Raw genomic sequence first — 18725 nt, forward strand, 5'->3', positions numbered from 1 at the left:
CCTGTCTCTGAGTACTGATCAGGGAGCAAGTGTCCCTGCAGTCAGGTCCCAAGTTCTTGGGCAAAAGGCATGTTCTGAGGCCCCAAGGAGGAAAAGGGGCTGGGTAATCCTGCCGGTTAGGGTCTGACACCTCCAACTGCAGGGCAACAAGGAACTGTTCTTTCTGACTTGGTTCAAACTGAAGCACATAGACTCGCATCCCTGTGACCCTGGCCACCAGCAGATTCAAGGCTAGAGGTGGTGCCAGGCCCCAAGTTAGCACTGGGACACAGGTTGCTGGCCATGAGGAGCCCACGAGGGGCTGGGGCCAGGGAAGGGGGAGGCCATCCACAAATAGATACAGAGATACAATGCAATGCAGACTTTCAGGGACTCTGAGCACCTCGCAGAGCAGGGCACCTGGTGGGGACCAGCACCTCTGCTTTCTCAGGCAACAGGCCAGGGGAACATGAGAAAGGGCTCTTGGAAACAATGACAAAAACTTTCGCTTTAAATCCTCGCAGTGAACGGATTGTGTCACAGGGCCAATGTAGGGAGGGGAAGGGGGTTCTCCCAGGGCTTGGAACAGCATGAGCAAAGGCACAAGGGCTGGGGGTCTGCAGGCAGTTTGGAGAGCAGTCAACCCCAGGCCAAGGCAGAGAGTGGCCGTTGGGCCAGCCCCTCCCAGAGCCAGAGAGGGGAGCACTCAGCTGGCAGGACGAGACCTGTCCACCAGCACTTGGACCTCCACGCAACGGGGCCTGCCACGACCCGGCTCACCACGCTGGGCACTTACCTTGCCTCTTCCCTGATTATTTCCCATCCTTCTGAAACTCTCCCCTGAAATCCCAGCCTGGCCTTCCCCCAGCCTGCAGCTGGGCCTGCTATTTGGCTCCAGAAGCACAGCACAGCGCAGCTCCTTACTCGAGGAATGCAGGCCGCGGTCCTCCGAGGGGATGATGAAACAGGCTATTTCTGCCCCGGGACATCAGCAGGCCTCAGGCGGGCACCGGCTCCAAAGCACCCACTATCATGTTTTTTAACGTTTCCCTAAACAAAGGTTTTCCTTCGCACCTTGGGGGGTATCTGTCTTTGAATCTCGGTGCTGAAGTAGCTTTAAGAAATCCTTCTGGATGGAAGCTGGATTCACGGTTAGGGTCCAGCTCAGCGGCAAGCAATTTCTCACTCCCCAAGTTATCTATTACCAGCGGCCGGTCTGGAGGTAAAAATAGCCGCTGGGGCTGTTTGTTTAATCTGACTGTTACTTGACACCACGCGGGTGTTGCGGTGGGGACTGTTTGCCTCTTCCCCACCAAGAACACCATTTGGTTTCCCCCGGCTGGGTCTCTATTTAGGTACGTTTCACGAACGTCCGGCGTCTGGACGACTTCTGGGCACTGATTTTCCCCAGGTGGGCAGGTCTGTGAGAACGGAGAGGTGTGGGTCTTGCCTCCCACCCCGGCTGAACTTTGGGCAGCCCAGAGAAGGAGGGAAGAAGTTTCGGCGGCCAGGCAGAGCCGGGCTGCTGGAGGCGTCAGGGTTCTCTCCGGTTCCCAGGGAGGCCTGCAGAGCCAGCAGCTGGGCCACGCGGAGAGTGGAAGGTAGGCTGCGGACGGACGCTTGGCTGGTTTCTGAGCGGAGGCAGGGAGGCTGGAGCTCTCTTCAGCAGGGACCTTTGCTGGGGGACCACTGGTGGGATGGAGTTCCGAGCCCAGGGGGGTGGTGCAGGGTGGTGTGAGCTGCAAGGGACACACTGGGGGCTGGGGTTCTCGGTGGGCAGAGCTGAGAACTCTGAGTTCTCGGAGTGCTGGGGAGCCGGATTTCCGTGGGGAGCAGGAGGTGTACGCCGAACAGAGTGCACAGTATAGATGTGTGTGACTTTGTCCTTATGTGCGCGTGTCAGGGCACTTTGCTCTCACCCGGCGGGGCAGACACGAGCATGTGGGTGGGCCTAGGTCATGCGTTCCCAAACAGGAGCAACCCCACAGTGACAGGTTCTCAGGCAGGGGACTGTCGATCTTGGGACTCCAGTTTGAGGCTTGGCAGGATCGGGGCAGCTGTAACAAAATGGACGATTGGTCATTGGAACGTTGACTCTGAGAGTACGTGTGTCCTGAGCATGGAGCCCCCCCACAGTGTTCTCCCACACCGTGGGGGTTCTAAACCAGACTCAACGCTTGGCCAAATCTAATATCTTATCTTTCTTTTCTCGTGGAGAATGGATCACTGAGGAAAATACTAAATACGTGTAGAAAACTAGATAACCTTAAAAAAATCATTATTTAGGACTTTAAACCCTTCCCATGGATGCTGATCATGGAGGAGGCCATGCATGGGGCAGGGGGCGCCAAGGACTATAGGGGAAATCTCTGTACCTTTCACTAAATTGCTCAGTTTTACCGCAAACCTGAACTGTGCTAGAAAATCAAAACTATTTTTTAAACTAAATTATAGACAATTTCTTTCAATACATCTAACCCCATTATAATGAGCTCTATTTGAGGTAATATTCTTTAAAAACCCATAAGTATAGGAATCTTGGAGAGTAGACTAAACAAATGTTTGTGTTAAATGAGGTCCAATTCGCCAGCATTTGCGTTCCCTCTACAACAGTGGTTAGTAGACCACAGCTGTGAGCTGAGCACCCGGTTTTGTAAATAAAGTTTTATTGGCACACAGCCACACTTGGTCATTTACATTTTGCCCGTGGCTACAAAGGCTGAGGTCATTTGGCTAGCAAAAGCTAAAACATTTACTATGCTGCCCTTCACAGAAAAAGTTTGCTGACCCCAGCTGTACAAGAACACTCCTTGAGATGGGTCAGTCTGATACCCACACCAAAAAAAGCAGGAAATTTTCCAGCTGTTAAATCAGCCTGTAAGCTGGGCCCCTCAGGATCAGTACCTGGCTCTAGAGCCCCGGCCCCTCCCTGGGGCTGATTTTTCCAGTCTGGCTGGTACAGGAAATGTTCCGTTTGCCACTGGAAGGTTAGCTTTGCTGTGGAGTGTGGCCTGGGCTGAGCAGGGCAGATTGCGCTTATCAGTTTATAAATAGACATCTCCGGGTGACCCAAGTCCAGCTTCTGCCTCTGGGTCTTTAAGAGAACAATTGTGTCTGCTATTTGGTGACCAGAAGCTGGTTGGGATGGAAGCAACCATGACTACTGGGAGGAAAGGGGGCTGGTGGGAGGCTGGGTCCTAGAAACAGGGGCTTGGATCTCCTGAGGACCTGGGGAGACAGGTGTGTGTAGAGGAAACCGGGAAGGCTACAGAGGGCCCCCAGAGTTCAGAAGATAAATGCCTCCCTCCTGGAGTCTTTTCACCAGTATGCGGGCAAGTGTCTTGGCATCTTCTGCGTCCTCACTCCTGACCCTAAGAAGCTCTAGAGACCCTTACAGAAAGGGGAAGCCCCAGGTCTGGAAATAGCCCTTTTCCTCCAGGCTCTGCCAGAAATCTCAGTAGCTGACACCTGCCAGCCTGTGGAGACAGCGCTGGGCCACCTTCTTCCTTGTCTCTTGGGATTTCATTCCATCTGCTGAGGGTTACTGGACAAATGCAAAGGGCTTTAAGAGAAGGTGGCCCTTATGGAGACGTCAGAGTTGACGTTTCCCAACAGGCTACAGAGGATCTTGGTTTTATTTCCATTTGAGGGTTTAAACCACATTTCACCAAATCCAGCTAATCTGTAACCCTGCAACTAAATCATACATTTCATTGAAAAAACTGCTTGTCCAAATACCTCTTAATCTCTACTTGGTCGGCAGGGGTTGCATGACAAGCTGGTGAGGACAGACAGGGGATGGGGAGGACAAGGGATTAGTCAAGGCACACAGATCAAGACCCAAAAATGAAGAACATGGAGCACTGCTGAGATCTGTCACCCCCAATGAAAGTCACTGGCATCATTGCGGAGCATTCCCTGGAGGGGGCTGCGTGCGTGAGTACCACATGTTTCCTGTTCAAGGTGGAGGCAGAGCAGGTTCTCAGCTGACCTCGGTCCCCAGGTGGAAGACTGAAGACCCCTTGGTGCCAAGCGCATTCCCTTCCAAGCCTGCTCGGTCAGTCCTGGAGAGCCTGACCACAGAGTCGGAGTGTCTGGGAATCGGACAGCAAGAGAGTCCAAGGAGCCAATCCACCAACAGCAGCTTTCTTCCCAGGGCTTGACAGACAGACCTGCCTTTCCTAGTAGGAAAGGGCCAAGGGACCTCTGAACCACAGCACGTGGAAGTGGGGAGTTGCTGAGACCTCCATTCTCCGCATGGCCGTCCCTCAAGGCTCTGGCCCAGAGGAGATGAGCACAGCACAGGTGCCCGAGGCCTAGAAGGGCTTCCAAATGCCACGGAGACGCCTGCACATGGTGCCAGCAGGAGCCCGGGGCTCTGTCCCTGGATGCTCTTCCTTGCCTCAGTTGGTCCCTCCTGTCCCTGAGGAGCACCCTCCAGGGTGGGCTTGAGCTTCTGAGGGACTGCAGGGCTGAGCTAACAGAGGAATTTCATGTCAGTCCTGCCTTCGCCTGGAGCTTAAGGAAGGCAAGGGGGAGAGGAAACTCCAAGATCTGCTCAAATGACCCAGTGCTTTCCCCACTCCCTGCTGACTGCGGAGACCAGTTTCAGGCCTTGTGCCTCGGGGCCCTGCCTGAGACAGTGGGCTCCCGCTGGAGCTACCCCTGGGTCTGCCCTCTGCAGGGGCAGCCTGGCCATAGGCAGCACCAGCTGCTGGTCCCCTGTCAGCCCCTCTCTGAAGCAGGTCAAGGCTAACAGCCGCAAAGGTCAAGAGACCAGAACTTAAACCCGCTGGGCTAAAGCCACAGGCCCAGAGCCACTTCTGTCCCTGTGTGTTCGCCATTTTCATCAGGGCCATCCCTGGCTGCCTGCCTCCCACATGCAGAGGAATCTAAATTGTAATTGAACATGGAAGGTTTCCCCGAATTGCTTCGGGTGACTGCCTAGTGGTCGTTTAAGGGGAAACCCCAACAAGCACCAACGCCGAGAAGGCTCAGCCGAGATCCCATCTAAGAGTGAGGGAGCTGAGTGGTTTGCTGAGGCAGAGAAACCAGACGGAGAGGGCACTCACAAGGGCGGATCCCAACACAGGGTCGCCCTCTCCAGCACGCTGGCCAGTCACTGCCTCGCTTATGGTGGCAAAAGGCAATGTCTTCCTAGCAACCCTCGTGCCCCCAACCCTAAATGAGGCAAGATGCATGGTGGGAAGGAGAGCGACATTTACGTATAGCAGCTAGGTGCCAGCCACCTCACAGATACAAATTCATTAGGCCCTCACAGTGACCCCATGAGGCAATACGACTATTGGTCTCATTTTACCGATGAGGAAACCGAGGCACAAATAAGGTTTATGATTTGCAGAGGGCCACTGACAGCTAGCAGAACCAGGAGCCGTGCGGAAGGCGGTCTGGTGTGAGTCCATGCCCTTCCTGCTCTCCTACACTGTCCTGCTCTGGGGATGAGAAACAATTCCAGGGGGCATTTAGTGAGCACCTACTATGTGCTTTACACACGTGCACTCATTTACCACACTCAGTAGTCCTGTTGACCGGTGTTAGTACCGCCATGGTAGATATGGGATTCCTTCCCTCCACTGTCTGCTTCAAAAACCTCAGATCTATGGAGTGCTGGAAGCTTCCATTCATTGAGTCCTTATGCTATGTAACTCTACTCTGGGCTCTTGATAGTTTTTTTTAACCTCCACCTTCACAACCACCCAGTGAGGTGGATATTGCTGCAGATGAAGGATCGGAGACTCAGAGAGGAGAGGTAACATGTCAAGGTCATACGGAGTTAGGAAATGGGAGCCCTGGTCTGACTCTAAACCTCGTGTTATGATGAGCACTGGGTATTATGTGGAACTAATGAATCATTGAACACCACGCCAAAAACTAATGATGTACTATACAGTAGCTAACTAAACGTAATTAAAAAAAAAAAAACTCATCTCATGGGCCTTCCACCACCCTCCACTTGGTGCGCTGGCAGGACCAGGTGGGGGCTGGCAGGCAAAGCAGCCTTGGAACAAGCCTGGCCCCATGAGAACTCTCTCCTTCCACCTCCTGGACCCGCAGCTTGCACTTACCTCGGCCTCTCCTAGGCGATGGTTCCTTGAAGAGAGCAGCTTTCTGATTCACCTCTGCACTCCCCATAGGCATAGCCTGCCCAGAGCCAGCCCAGAGCAAGGCAGACACAGCCCAAACCACAGTGGTGGACAACCGTGGGGCCCAAGTGGCCCCAGAGCCTATGGCCTATCAGCACAACCTCCCAAAAAGGGATACAGTCTCCAACTTAGGGCAGCAGGGCTTCAAGTGTGGTCCCAGGACGGGCAGCACCAGCATCCCCTGTGCCCCAGCCCAACCTCCTGAGTGGGCATCTCTGCAGTGGGACTCAGTCCTCTAACAAGGCCTCTGGGGCCTTCAAGAAGGACCACTGGATGAGAGAAGGAAAGGCAACAAGGTCCCCACATTGTCCTCAAACATAGCAGAAGATGCTCCAAGAAGCTGATCTTTTCACATCAACTCAAGCTGTAGTTTTAAATAACTTTGCCTGTTAGAAAAGCATTTCTCAGTGTTCATTTTTAGAAGGATAACCTGGGTGGTCACATCTGAATTCTTTTTCTTGCCGCTATAAAGCATCCCGTGAGGAATTCCATGAAGAAGACAGGATGGTTATCAGTACCCCCAACCACCCCCACCCCTCCTGTCATGGAAGTTGTCTCTCTTGCCTGGAAGAGCTGGGCTTTCTGCTGCCACACCCCTCGGAGAAAGGACAGCTGTCACCTAGCAAACAGACTTCTCCCATCCACTTCCAACCTCCAGCGGGAAATGAGAAAGCCAGGGACAGCCAGTTTCTGACAAGTGTGTGTGTATGTGTGCCCTCGAGGGGTTTAGGAATTCCTGGGCTTAGGACTTCCCTGACTCTCCACGTGAGACCCCTCCCCAATCCCAGAAACACATGCACTCCTGGCTATGCAGGAACGAGGAAGCTGGCACCCTCCAGTATGCTTCCTGAAGGACAGTCAGGTACAACAGATGTCATCTCTAGCTTTGCCAAAGCAAATGCTCCATGAAGGGAAGAGGAGAGCCACTGAAGTTAGAAGAGAAGGTGTTAAGACAGAAGTTACTGCCCCTGACCCCGGCCACCGTGCATGGGCATCACGGCAGATGAAGATACCCCAGAAACCTAAAGCCTTGCTCTGCCTTGGCTGCATAGGAAAGGCAGAGCCATGTAGCACAGACACCTGAGCCTGAATCCCAGTGCTGGTGCTCTCTGGCTATGTGACCTCAAGCGAGCTCTTCAACCTCTCTGACCTTCCATTTTCCACCTCAAATTCCCTTAGCACCAGCCCTACCTAGCTGGCCTCTGGTTGTGACCGCTGAGCAAGATCACAGATAGCAAGTGTGTGGCAGGTAGCAGAGCTAGATAAATGGGATGGACGCCCGGAACTGCCCAGCAGGGCTGGGGCTCAGCGATGGCTCTTCTAGCTGCGCTTCTCCACCTTTGCCACCCATTCCCATGGCACCAGTTTACAGACGGGGAAATGGGGCACAGACGGTGAGAATGCTGTAGCACCCCTGACCCTGTGGTCCCAGTGCCGTGCCCAAGCCCGGGACACTCCAGGGCTGCTTTCAGGGGAGTGGGAGGGTCCCATACACAGGACCTTGTGTGTGTTGGGGTATGGGCATTAAGAGAGCATGGGACCGAGAGTCTTAAGATGAGCTGCAAAGAGACTAGAAGAGGAGAACCAGGAGTGTGGGGCTGCGAGTGGCCAGGGGGTGGAGTAGTCCTGAGCAAAGGTTCTCAGCCTGCAGGACACATTTCAGGAGCTCCTGGAGGAACCCTCTGAAAACAGGTTGCAGACACCCTCTCCCTCTCAGCAGCCCCGGGTTCAAACCCCACGCCTTCAGGCAGTAAACTTCTCTGGACTCCAGGTTCCTCATCTGTAAAGAACAAGAGCAATGTCCACCTCACAGGGCTGTTGCAAATATTAATTACATAATAAAAAACATGAATCAATGATATTGGAGTATGCAAAGTGCTGGTCTTATGCGAAGTACTCTGTACATGGGGATTTCTCTTATTCATTCATTCATTTGTTCCTTTGACAAAAGTGCAGGCACTGTGCAGGGACCGGGGATTGAAGCAAAGGGAAGGCCTGGCCTGTAAACCTGAGGTGGTCTCTTCCCCTGCCCCACAGGAATCTGGTCAGACCCTGTCGGTCACAGAGGTTGGGCCTCAGGTCCCCAATACTCCACCCAAATGAAAATCCAGCATTCCTGCTACACACAGGACAGCAGCAAAGGAGCCTAACCAGGAACACTACTAACCAGGAAATTCTAACCAGGAAAGCTACTGGTCCAGAGTACTTTAGAAAAAACACTGCAGATCAGAACGCATTATTGGGTCCGAAATCACTTACCAAATTGCAAATAGTTTTTTTTTTTTAATGAGAGAATAGAATGGAATAGAACAGAAGATATCAGAGTCGTACCAATAACCAGGGTGAGTTTTGTGTCATATATTTTCCTTGATCTACAGTTGACCTTTAAACAATGAGGAGGTTAAGGGTGCCAACACCCACCCCCATGTAGTCAAAAATCTGTATATTTTGACTCCCCCAAAAACTAGCTACTGATACATAAACAGTCAATGAACACACCGTTTGCATGTTACATGTATTATATGCTGCATTCTTACAATCCAGTAAGCTAGAGGAAAGAAAATGTAACTAAGGAAATCATAAGGAACAGCGAGCACACTTGCAGTACCGTACTGGATTTATTGGAACAGTCTCTGTATAAGCCATGTTGTTCAAAGGTCACCTCTATGTCTCTGCACAGTTTCTGTGCTGGGATGTAAATATTTCCTGCTGTGTGCTGAGGGAAAAACAAGCAAGGAGGAAACTACTCCTGGGACATGTGTAGCGAGGGGCACGCACATGATTCCCTTGGTGCCCGATGGCCAAAGGTAAAACACAGGTCTGTGGCCTCCGGGGCTCCCTGGGCCTCCTTCTGGGGCAGGCATTCCCTGGCCAGGGAAGGACCAAAAACCTGGTGACTCAGGCTGTGGTGACCGCAGGGACCGACCGCATGACAATTCCTTTCCTCGGCCCTCTGCAGCGTGGGGAGCTGCCCTGAGGGGGCGGGCAGAGCCAGGGTTGCTCTTTGTTGTCCCTATTCGACAGGGATAGGTGGAAGTGAAGTGACTTGCCCAAGACGACCCTGACTTGGTACCGGGTCTCCAGCACTTTCTACTGCCTAGAACTGCCCATTTGATAGCTATCTCATTTCGGTTACTACTGTTTCCAGAATTCAGGGCAAGATGTTCTTGGGAAATATGGAAGGGGTGACCGACTGGCTGAAAGAATGAATGAATGAATGAATGAACGAACGAATGGGTGAATGAATGAAGTTCCGGTGGCAGAGCTATCCTTTCTCCTTGATTCCATATCAGCAGTTCTCCACCTGGTGTGATTTTGCCCCAGGGAACTTCAGCGAAGTCAATAGTGCCAAAGTGGAGAACCCATGTTTTTTACACACAGGTGCATGGCATTGGCTCCATTTTACAGATGAGGAAGCTGAGGCTCGCAGACTTGCTATCGTTTAGCCAAGGTCATACCCAGTGAATGTAGAGGAACACCAGGACCTGGCTCAGACCCAGGAGGACCCACCCTTTTGGGTATTTCTGAAAGAGCTGTTTGTCCCCCTTCCAGAGGCTCCCTGCCCTGATCTGGGAGTAGATACAGCCCCTGGAGTTTGGGTCGGGTCTGGCCCCTGAGGCTGGGACCCTCAGCCTCTGTGAGAGCCCCTGGTGGAGTGGGGCTGAGAAGCCCAGGGGTACCAGGTCGGAGCTCCATCCTGGTGGAAGGGAGCATCCAAAGACACCTCTGGTCCCATCCAGCCCATCCAGCCACCAGGAGCTCCAAGGAGTGATCTCTGACAGCACCTGGCCTGTGGAGACGGCCAGAAATAGTGCTGCAGAAGGCCTTTGCAGAGTGAGACCCCTGCCCAAGTATCCTGATCCAAGCACCGGAGGATTCAAGGCTCCCAGAGCCACTGCACCACACAGCGGCCCACGGGCAGCAGGATGCCAGCCACTGAAATCAGCCAGGGCTACAAGGCAGGAACTTTGTCCCAGATAGTCAGCTGTTAAACTTTGCTCAGCCCCAGAGGGGCAGCTTGCTGGGTGTTTGAACTCAGCCCATCTCTCCACCTCTCTCACCTCCGCTTGCCTCTGTATCTTGCTCTTCCCCTTCCCCCCTGCAAGAGGGCCCCCCACTGGGTGTGTGATGCCAGGTGCCATCACCCTCGTGGTGAGCTTGCTGAGACTGGGCCTGGCCTTCCCTCTGTCAGGCTCCCTGACCTCTCACTGCAGACGTGGGTCATGCTCGGAAGCTCCCAAGGAAATGTCCCATCCAGACATGGCAGACTGGGCACCCAGGCGGGAAGGGGAAGCAAGCCGGGCTGAGTTCCAGGGAGAAAGCCCCTCTCCTCCAGCAGAATGCCCACAGTAGCTGTGATTGCCTGTCCACAAGTAGCTCTGTGAGCCCGGCTAGTCCAGACACGCTGCTTCCTTCAGCCACATTCCCGGGGACTCCTCGTCTCCTACATGCAACAGGGCTTTGAAGCCCCTTGTATGTGATGTGATTCAGGGAGGATTCCGACACGTGCCAGCCCAGCGCTGCCATCGGGATGCCCAGCACCAACCACACTGCGTTCCTGGGGCTGAAGGAAGCCGGCCTTGTCCTCTCCTAGGGCACAGGAGCCCGGGGGTCAGTCTGAGAGCCTGTGGCTTTCCCAGTCTAGCCTCTAGGTTGGAACCATTCAGCCAGGCCAGGATGGAGACCAACCTTCCCACCCTGCTCACAAGTTCCAGGCCCATGGAGCCAAAATGGCCCAAGCAGATGCACCATGACCCAGGTACAGATCAAAGCTGCATTTTCCATGCATGAGAGACGCTGCCAGTGGAAGCCAATCAGAGGCAGTCAGAGGTAAATGTGGCCCAGTACAATCGGCAACTCCCAGCAGCTCCCTGAGGCAGGGCCCAGGTCAGCCCCGCCGCAGCCCACACCTCTAGCCCTGGAGCAGGGCAGCACATGGTAATGCTCTGGGGAGCTCACCAAGTGAAAGGGTGCATGACAGACCTTCCAGCTGGCCTTGCGAGAGCCCCTGTATTCTTCCAGGAGAAGAACAAGGTCTTCCCATGACCTTAAGACTTCTGATTTCCAAGAGTTAAAAGGGGTTAACTGGATAGAGCCATCATCACATTGGGGATAGCGAGGAAGAGTCATCACAGGGCCAGGAAGCAGGGCCCTGGAGCTGAAGACAGGCAATCCCAGTGCCAGCACTTGGCAAGACACAGTGGGTAACCTGGGGGGTAGCCTCAGTTCCCACCTCTGTAAGGTGGGGACAGGGGCCAACCCTGATGGGTTTCCATGAGGAATGAGTGAACGCAGACACACGCAGAAGTGGGCCTGAGGCCTGAGACCCTGGACACGCACCTGCTCTCCACACCCCACCGAAGGACCCCAACTAAGGAAGTCGATGTGGCCATCACCGTTCACCTCGTAAAATATGGACGTAGACAAAGGCATTCGTTCTGAAACTGCCAGCCGAGAGGGCTGTTGGCAATTGCACAGAGAGGTCAAGAGCTTGGCCCAAGACTGACCAGCAGGGCAGGGGTCTGGAGCAAGGCGTCTGCCTGGGCTAGGGTGGGGTGGTGAAGGCTGCATGTGGGACATCTGTGCATTCACGAGCTGGAACAGGGCCCATCGGCACACAGGCAGGGGGCTGTCCTGATTCTCTACACTTAACCGCTTTTCAAGGCATGCTCACCTCCACAGCTCAAAAAACCACCCAGAAAGAAGACCAAAATGAATCAATTCTAATTTGTTAGAGCCTTCTGGGTGTGATAAAGCCAACCCCTGTCGTCTCCACCAGCTTCCTGCCTCCCCTTTACTGAGAAGTGAAAACATCATTCAATTAAGGTAATTAAATCCACCCAAAGAGCTCAGGCTCAAAAACCATACCACAGCCAAGCGGTCAAACCCAGCAGCAAAGCAAACCCCAATGGCTTCCTGTGCAAAGACGGGCAGGGGCCAGAGGGGAGTGAAACGGGCTCCTGAGCAGCTCGTGGGCATCCCTCCCGGTTCTGCGAGGCCCACCAGAACCTTCCTGCCATCTGCCGCCCCGGACAGGAGGGCCCTCTGCTCACCAGCTGAACCATCGCCTCCATTCCCTTGGCTGTCACGGAAACTTGAGCTGAGCAGATCCGCGGGAGGTGATTAGAAACAAAAACCCTCCTTTTCTCCATCACTGCCCTCAATTCCCCCCTTGAACTGCAGCCCAACAGCCCAAAACACACCCATCTGGGCCGGAGCCCGTGATCGAGGGTCAGGGTTGCCTCCCGGAGGAAGCGTGGGGTGACGGAGTGGTGAGACTGAGCTGAATCCTGGCCTGCGTTCTCTTCTCTCCATGCTGTGTGACCCCGAACGACATTCTGCCCCTCTCTGTGTCCTTCTGTCTCCTGCTGGAAAATGGTGACAGTAAGGCCTGCTGGTCCCATCTCATAAGGATCTTGGGGAGCAAACAAGATAATGGCCGCCAAGTGTGTCCTGAACTACAGTGTGACACGCAGACGTGAGTCACCCCGTACTGACTCACTGCACTGGCCTCCTCCGATGGCGGTCCACTTTGGGTTCCAAAAGTTGGTGAGGACCTCCGGTTGCCAGATTTTAAAAAAACAGGATGTCCAGTGAAATTTGAATTTCAAATAAACAATGACTACCTATTTTTAGTGTATGTGGTGATTAATTTTAGGGAGAACTCTGACTAATACGAAGCCTATCCCACTATTACATGGGACACGCTCATCCTCGTGGTTGTTTATCTGCAATCTCACTGGATGTCCTCTATTTTTCATTTGCTCCATCTGGCAACCCAGCCACGACAAGCCACCAATGGCCCCTCCCTTGCTGTGTCCAACTCCAGGACCACACAGGCCTGGGTCCCAAGCCCAGCTCTGTCACTCACCAGCTGTGTGACATGTAATAGTCACTTCCCCTCTCTGAGGGTCCACTGTCTCATCCCAGAAAGGAAGCAGAGAGGGCACAGCTGTGCAGGTGATCAAGGTGCTGGCCCTGGGGGTCTCCCGAGTGAGGCTCTGATTCTGCGGACCCGTCACACTTCTTCAGTTGTGGGACTTGGAGGAGTGGCTGTACGTGGAGCATCTGGAGAAGGGTGTGGGAGTTACCTCCTCCAGCCACTTGCTGTCCTCACTGACTGGGACAGACCAGCAGAAGTCCGGCTGCCTGTCCTCTCGGGCCTGGGCTGGCTCCCACCAGGAGCCCCGTGGGAGGCAAGGAGAACATGGGGTGCCAGGGCTTTCAGCCGTCCCCCTTCACACCACACACTTGCAGCAAAGCTCCATCTTCACAGCTCCGCAGGCCAGGAAGCGTACCAAGCAACAGCAGCGGGGAACAGGGGAGTGATCACCCTGTACCAGCAATCTTGTCAGTCAAAGACAAACCAGGTCCAGGTCGAGGGTCTCACTCCAAGGAGGCCAAAGCCTTGTTGGAAAGACAGATTTACAGCAGATAAACTGGAATAAAGCCATGCCAGTGGTTGAAAACCCTACAAGGAAGAGGAGAGCTGAGGATAAGCAGTCCACACTCGGTGGCCCAGGGAAGATAAAGACACAGCAGGCAGCAAGGGTAGCACTCCCAGGAGCCCAGCCAGGACCCACCTGGGCCCACAGCTCCTTCTCCGGTGCCCCACAGGCCTGGAGCAAGGGAGTGTGGACAGAGCTGGGGCTGCGTGAGGGTCATGCGGAGGTATTTATAAGGGACGGAGAGAGAGAAAATTGTATCTGCAAAGAGCAGTGGATTCCAGGCGGCGATCGTTCAACAGCATCCTGCAGCAGGACCCGGGGAAAAGCATCATGGGAGAAAACTTTTCAGAAGAGTTAGAATTTAGTGATGACTGTGTGAAGGATATTTTATTGCTCATCGGGAGAAAAAGCTGACCAATGAGGATGCGCACTCGCATTTGGTTTGTTTGATATACTCTGATTAAAAAAGCTGACCCTGGCTGGGACACCTGGGTCGCTCAATCTGTTAAGCATCTGCCTTCAGCTCAGGTCATGATCTCAGGGTCCTGGGATGGAGCCCTGCGTTGGGCTCCCTGCTCAGCTGGGAGTCTGCTTGTCCCTCTCCTCCCTGCTGTACTCTCTCCCTCTCTCTCTCTCATAAATAAATAAAACCTTAAAAGAAAATGGCCCTGGCAGTAAGGAAAAACAACGTCCTCAAGTGTCTTTCTTCCAGTCTTAAAACCACAGGACTGCATACACGCCCTCAGTTCCCCCACCATCTTTAGGATGGGTGTTTCACCAGACACTGTACCCCTCCCTGGTGGCTGAACTGGAAAGTCCAGCCCATCTTCTTTTTGCTGCTGTGCAGAATCTGCTCTACCTGAAGCAAGCTTGACCAGCATCTGGCATCTGTGGATGGGGCGTTGGAGGACCCGCTAACTGAGCACCGTGGGTCCAAGCTTGCCTGTACCACACAGGGCAGATGCCAGCGTGTCATCTAATGACACCCATAATTTAGAAAAGGTATTGGTTTTTGACCATTTGTACATGGCCAGAAACAACAACCCAGTTAGCGTACTCAGCAAATACTTGCTGAAAGATGGCCCTCCAGAGGGAATCAGAGTCATCCCCCAGCTGAGTGCAATTCAAAAAACAAACAGGAAAATGAAGAAGTCATGAAGCTGCTCCTTATTTCTCCCCCGTAACCCTGAAACTCAGTCCTAACTTAAAAGGTATATACCATGGTGCAAATGGACATCCTCCTCTGTGCCAACCTGGGAGCCATCTCTAGGACTGATCTGTTCCATCTGCTTCCACTTCTGACCACAGACAGATTTTACAGGTCAGGCCTTGGAATCAAAAAGTAAGTGAAATCCACTTGACTCCAAATTCACTAATGTGAAATTTGTGATCATTCTGGAATTATCCAGTTATAATCGACTTTCAATAAAATAAGTCCTGCTAAGCTAGTCGATAGTGTGAATAATATGACAGAGGTAGAATGATTTGCCTACTCGTTTAACAGATTTTTCTTGTGCTGTGCACTCTGCTCCCCGAGGAGAGCCTGGAGAGCCAGACGGGCATGGACGCAGCCACCTTGAAGCACCCAGGTTTTTGGGAAAGACAAACATTAAACAATGATCGCCCAGTTAACCACTGAAGTCAATTATTACCAGTGCTACAAAGGAGTGGGCATAGCCAGCTATGAAAGCATGTAACGTGGAGACTTATGATGGTCTGAAGAAGCAGGCTCATTGAAGGGTCATGTGAAGTGGGTTCTGTAGCATAGGTAGGAGTTAAGCAGTTAATCGGGGAAAGGTGAAAGTAAAGAATCCCAGGCAAAGGCAACAGTGTGTGCAAAGGCTCTTAGCCACACTCTGGAGAACCAACCATGGGAGGGAAGATAGTCCAAGAGGAAGATGGAAAGGAAGGCTCTTTGTTAAGGAGGTTGATTTTCATTCTTTAAAACTGGAAAGCCATTGAGGGACTCTAAGCCAGAGCCTGGCATGGACAGTGGGAATCTTACAAGCAGTTCCTGAATGCAATGCTGAGAATGAAAAAGGAATAGCCCAAGGGACTAACCCAAAGCAGCGCGCAAGACAGATCTGCCCTAGACTCTAAGAAGTGTGTTTCAGCAGCAATGACAGTGAGCCATGAAGCCAAGCACAGAGTGATAGTTTCCCCAAATGTTCACAAGATAAATGCCCCCACATCCTTCTGCACCCATGTCTCGACTGTGGGCAACTCGAATTGATTTCATCCTTAGCCCCGAGCTCCACCTCCATGGGGCCTCAGGCAGGGGAAGGGGCCCCCTATTCAGTGACACGAAAAGATCAGCCTGAATTTCTCAGATGGTCTTAATCCCCAAGATGCTTCTCAACAGAGTTGCTTCTCAACAGAATTTCTCCTTCTTTTCTCTGCCTCAGTTTGCCCTCCACAAAAATGGAGCATAAAGAAACCCAATTCAGAGCATTCTCACATTTATTCGGTTTCTGTGTTGGTGAGTTAACTCTACAAAGGCAAATGAGACTTCTTTTCAGGGTCAAAGAATTTTCTTTCTAGTTGAGGAGAAAATGAAACAACCATCAATTCCCAAGACATACGGATTTTGATAGGTGACCGTGACAATATGGCATGAGCTCTGGAAAAGGGAAACCCAGGGTAGTGTGAGGACAAGGGACAGCCTGGGAGTCAGGATCGAGGCCAGCCCAATGGTGGTAGACACAAAGTACTCTGTGGGCCTCCAAAGAAATGTAATCCACAAATCTGAGTTCGTATTATTATTAATATTATTATTATTAACAAACTATTATTATAGTTTAATAATTAATATTAATAATATTAATTATAATTGTACATATAATTAGCTAATTAATATATTAATTAATAATATTAATAATACTAATATTAATTATTATTATTAATAAACTACCATGAATTTGATTAATATCCAGGCGCTGTGAGATAAGGAAGGTCTTGAGGAAGCCCCAATGGTCGGCATTTAAAATTTGCATAATGGATTTATTTTAATTAGTTTACACTTCGTTCTGAGTACTCTTAAAATTCTCCTGGGCAGCTTTTTAGTTCTTTTAGCTGCAAAATAGATACTCAATCCTCCTGCCAACAATAAATCAAACATTGGGCTACCTCATGCTGAGTGGATTCAAGTTCTGCCCATTCTCTTTACTGCAAAACTTGAGTTATTAATCCATGTGGCAAAGGGCCTTTGGTTGGATTTGACTAGCAAAAACTAATTCACAACGGGGCCAACCGTATTAGAAATCCCAAAGTCTTAATGCAGGTTCCTAAAGATTTCTAGAACCAGAGGAGAATTAACAAATATTACAAAGGATAGATATTGGCTCCATATTGGTTTTCACCAAAAATGCCTATGTCTGGAATTTTGTTGAGTTCAAGTGCAGATTTAAAAGTAATATATCGTGGTGCCTGGGTGGCTCAAAGGGTTAAGACTCTGCCTTCGGCTCAGGTCATGGTCTCAGGGTCCTGGGATCGAGCCCCACATCAGGCTCTCTGCTCAGTAGGGAGCCTGCTTCCCTGCTTCCCTTCTCTCTCTGCCCATTTGTGATCTCTCTCTTTGTGTCAAATAAATAAATAAAATCTTTAAAACAAAACAAAACAAAAAAAGAAATATATCTTAAAGCCCGCTGTATTACTGACATTCAAAGACATCTTCTGCTCCTGGTGCGTGCTTGACCAGTTGGCCCGTTGGGTCCACTGATACTATTTTTCCTCTTCTTTCTAGATGGGCAGTGATGATAGCAAATATAAGCATGAGAAGAAGTTTTTAAACTACGGACTCTAAAACCCAGCAAGGCAGGCACCTGCAGCCCCCATTGCTCTAACAGGTACGGAACCAACCCAAGGAAACACCTTCCATTGTCATCTACCGTGCTGAAGAGCTCCACTGGGCATGGGGGTTCTAGGGCGTGGGACCAGATGTGGAGCCAACTTCTATGGACCGTCCCATCCGAACACAGGAAAATCAAATCAGAGTTGAAGAAGCCATCTGAATAAAGGTCTCTTTCCCAGGGCACAGAAATGTGGTTCAAGTACTTCCCCTTATCCTTGGTTTTGTTTTTTGCAGTTTTAGTTACCAACGGTCAGCCGTGGTCCAGAAGCCCATGCTCCTCCCTCTGATGTACGGTCAGAAGTCAGTAGTAGCCTAACGCTCCATCACCGTGCCCACGTCATTCATCCCACATCATCTCATCACACAGACATTCTATCATCTCACATCATCACAAGAAGGGTGAGTACAGTACAATAAGATTTTGAGAGAGAGAGACCACAGTCACATAACTTTTATTATAGTATACTGTTATCGTTGTTCTATTTACTATTGGGTATTGGTCATCTCTTACTGGGTCTAACTCGTAAATTTAACTCTATCGTAGGTGAAACACAGTATGTATACGATTCAATACAACTGTCTGTGGTGTCAGCCATCCACTAGGGGGGTATCCCCTAGAATAAGGGGGGACTACTATATTTTCTGAATACCCAATTTGGTGAACATCTTTTATGACTGTCAGGAATTATGACGCAAACCTCAGATCAGTTAGGGTTCTTTGGCCATGCACAAAAGAAACAGAAACTGGACGAATTCAACTGAAATAGGTAAGTATTAAAAGGAAATTGGAGCCCTTGCAGACTCAAGGTGAAGGTTGAAGTTCCAGGCTGGGAAAGGGTAAGCAGACAGCCCTGCCCCTGGAAAGAACATCCGAGCACGTTTCCATCCTACCATCCTCCCAGAAGAAACAGTACAAAGGGCCTGGCCTGGGTCTCACAGCTGCACTTGGCCCAGGGAGATCTCGGCAGGCACTGGGACTTTCAGCCCCACGAAGACTAAACACAGAAGGGAGAAGAAATTGTCCCAAAGTTCTCTAGTGTTCAAAGCTTTGTGTTCAAGAAAATGACAAGTATCTGCTAACAGTGGGAGGGATTTAATCGGCTGGAGGTCATGTACTTAACTCTAAGATTCTAAATTTAAATCTCCAATTATGCTATTTTCATCTAAATGTGCAAGTATAGAAACCCCCGTTTTACCATTACCAAGTACAATCATTGCCAAGATCAAGACCCCAGCACTCAGGACACCAGAAACCTCCCTGACTGTATCCGTAAGACCTCAAGA

The 18725-nt window shown here is 51.3% G+C and overlaps 1 protein-coding gene across 6 annotated transcripts in view; it reads left to right on the forward strand.

The window, feature by feature from the left end:
- The window catches only part of C14H10orf71 (chromosome 14 C10orf71 homolog), a 53097-nt gene that overhangs the window by 852 nt on the left and 33520 nt on the right, over positions 1-18725 (forward strand). For 2 of the 6 annotated variants that reach the window (XR_007122686.1, XR_007122685.1), the window contains exons 1-3: positions 1292-1580; positions 17334-17436; positions 17676-17840. The gene's annotated coding sequence lies outside the window, so the exon portion shown is untranslated. Of the gene's footprint in view, positions 1-1232; positions 1581-17333; positions 17437-17675; positions 17841-17985; positions 18005-18725 lie in introns of those variants that run through there. The other 4 variants (XR_007122684.1, XM_047702479.1, XM_047702478.1 and 1 more) reach the window with 4 other exon arrangements.

The sequence above is a fragment of the Lutra lutra genome, chromosome 14, assembly GCF_902655055.1.
Source record: "Lutra lutra chromosome 14, mLutLut1.2, whole genome shotgun sequence".
NCBI lineage: Eukaryota > Metazoa > Chordata > Mammalia > Carnivora > Mustelidae > Lutra > Lutra lutra.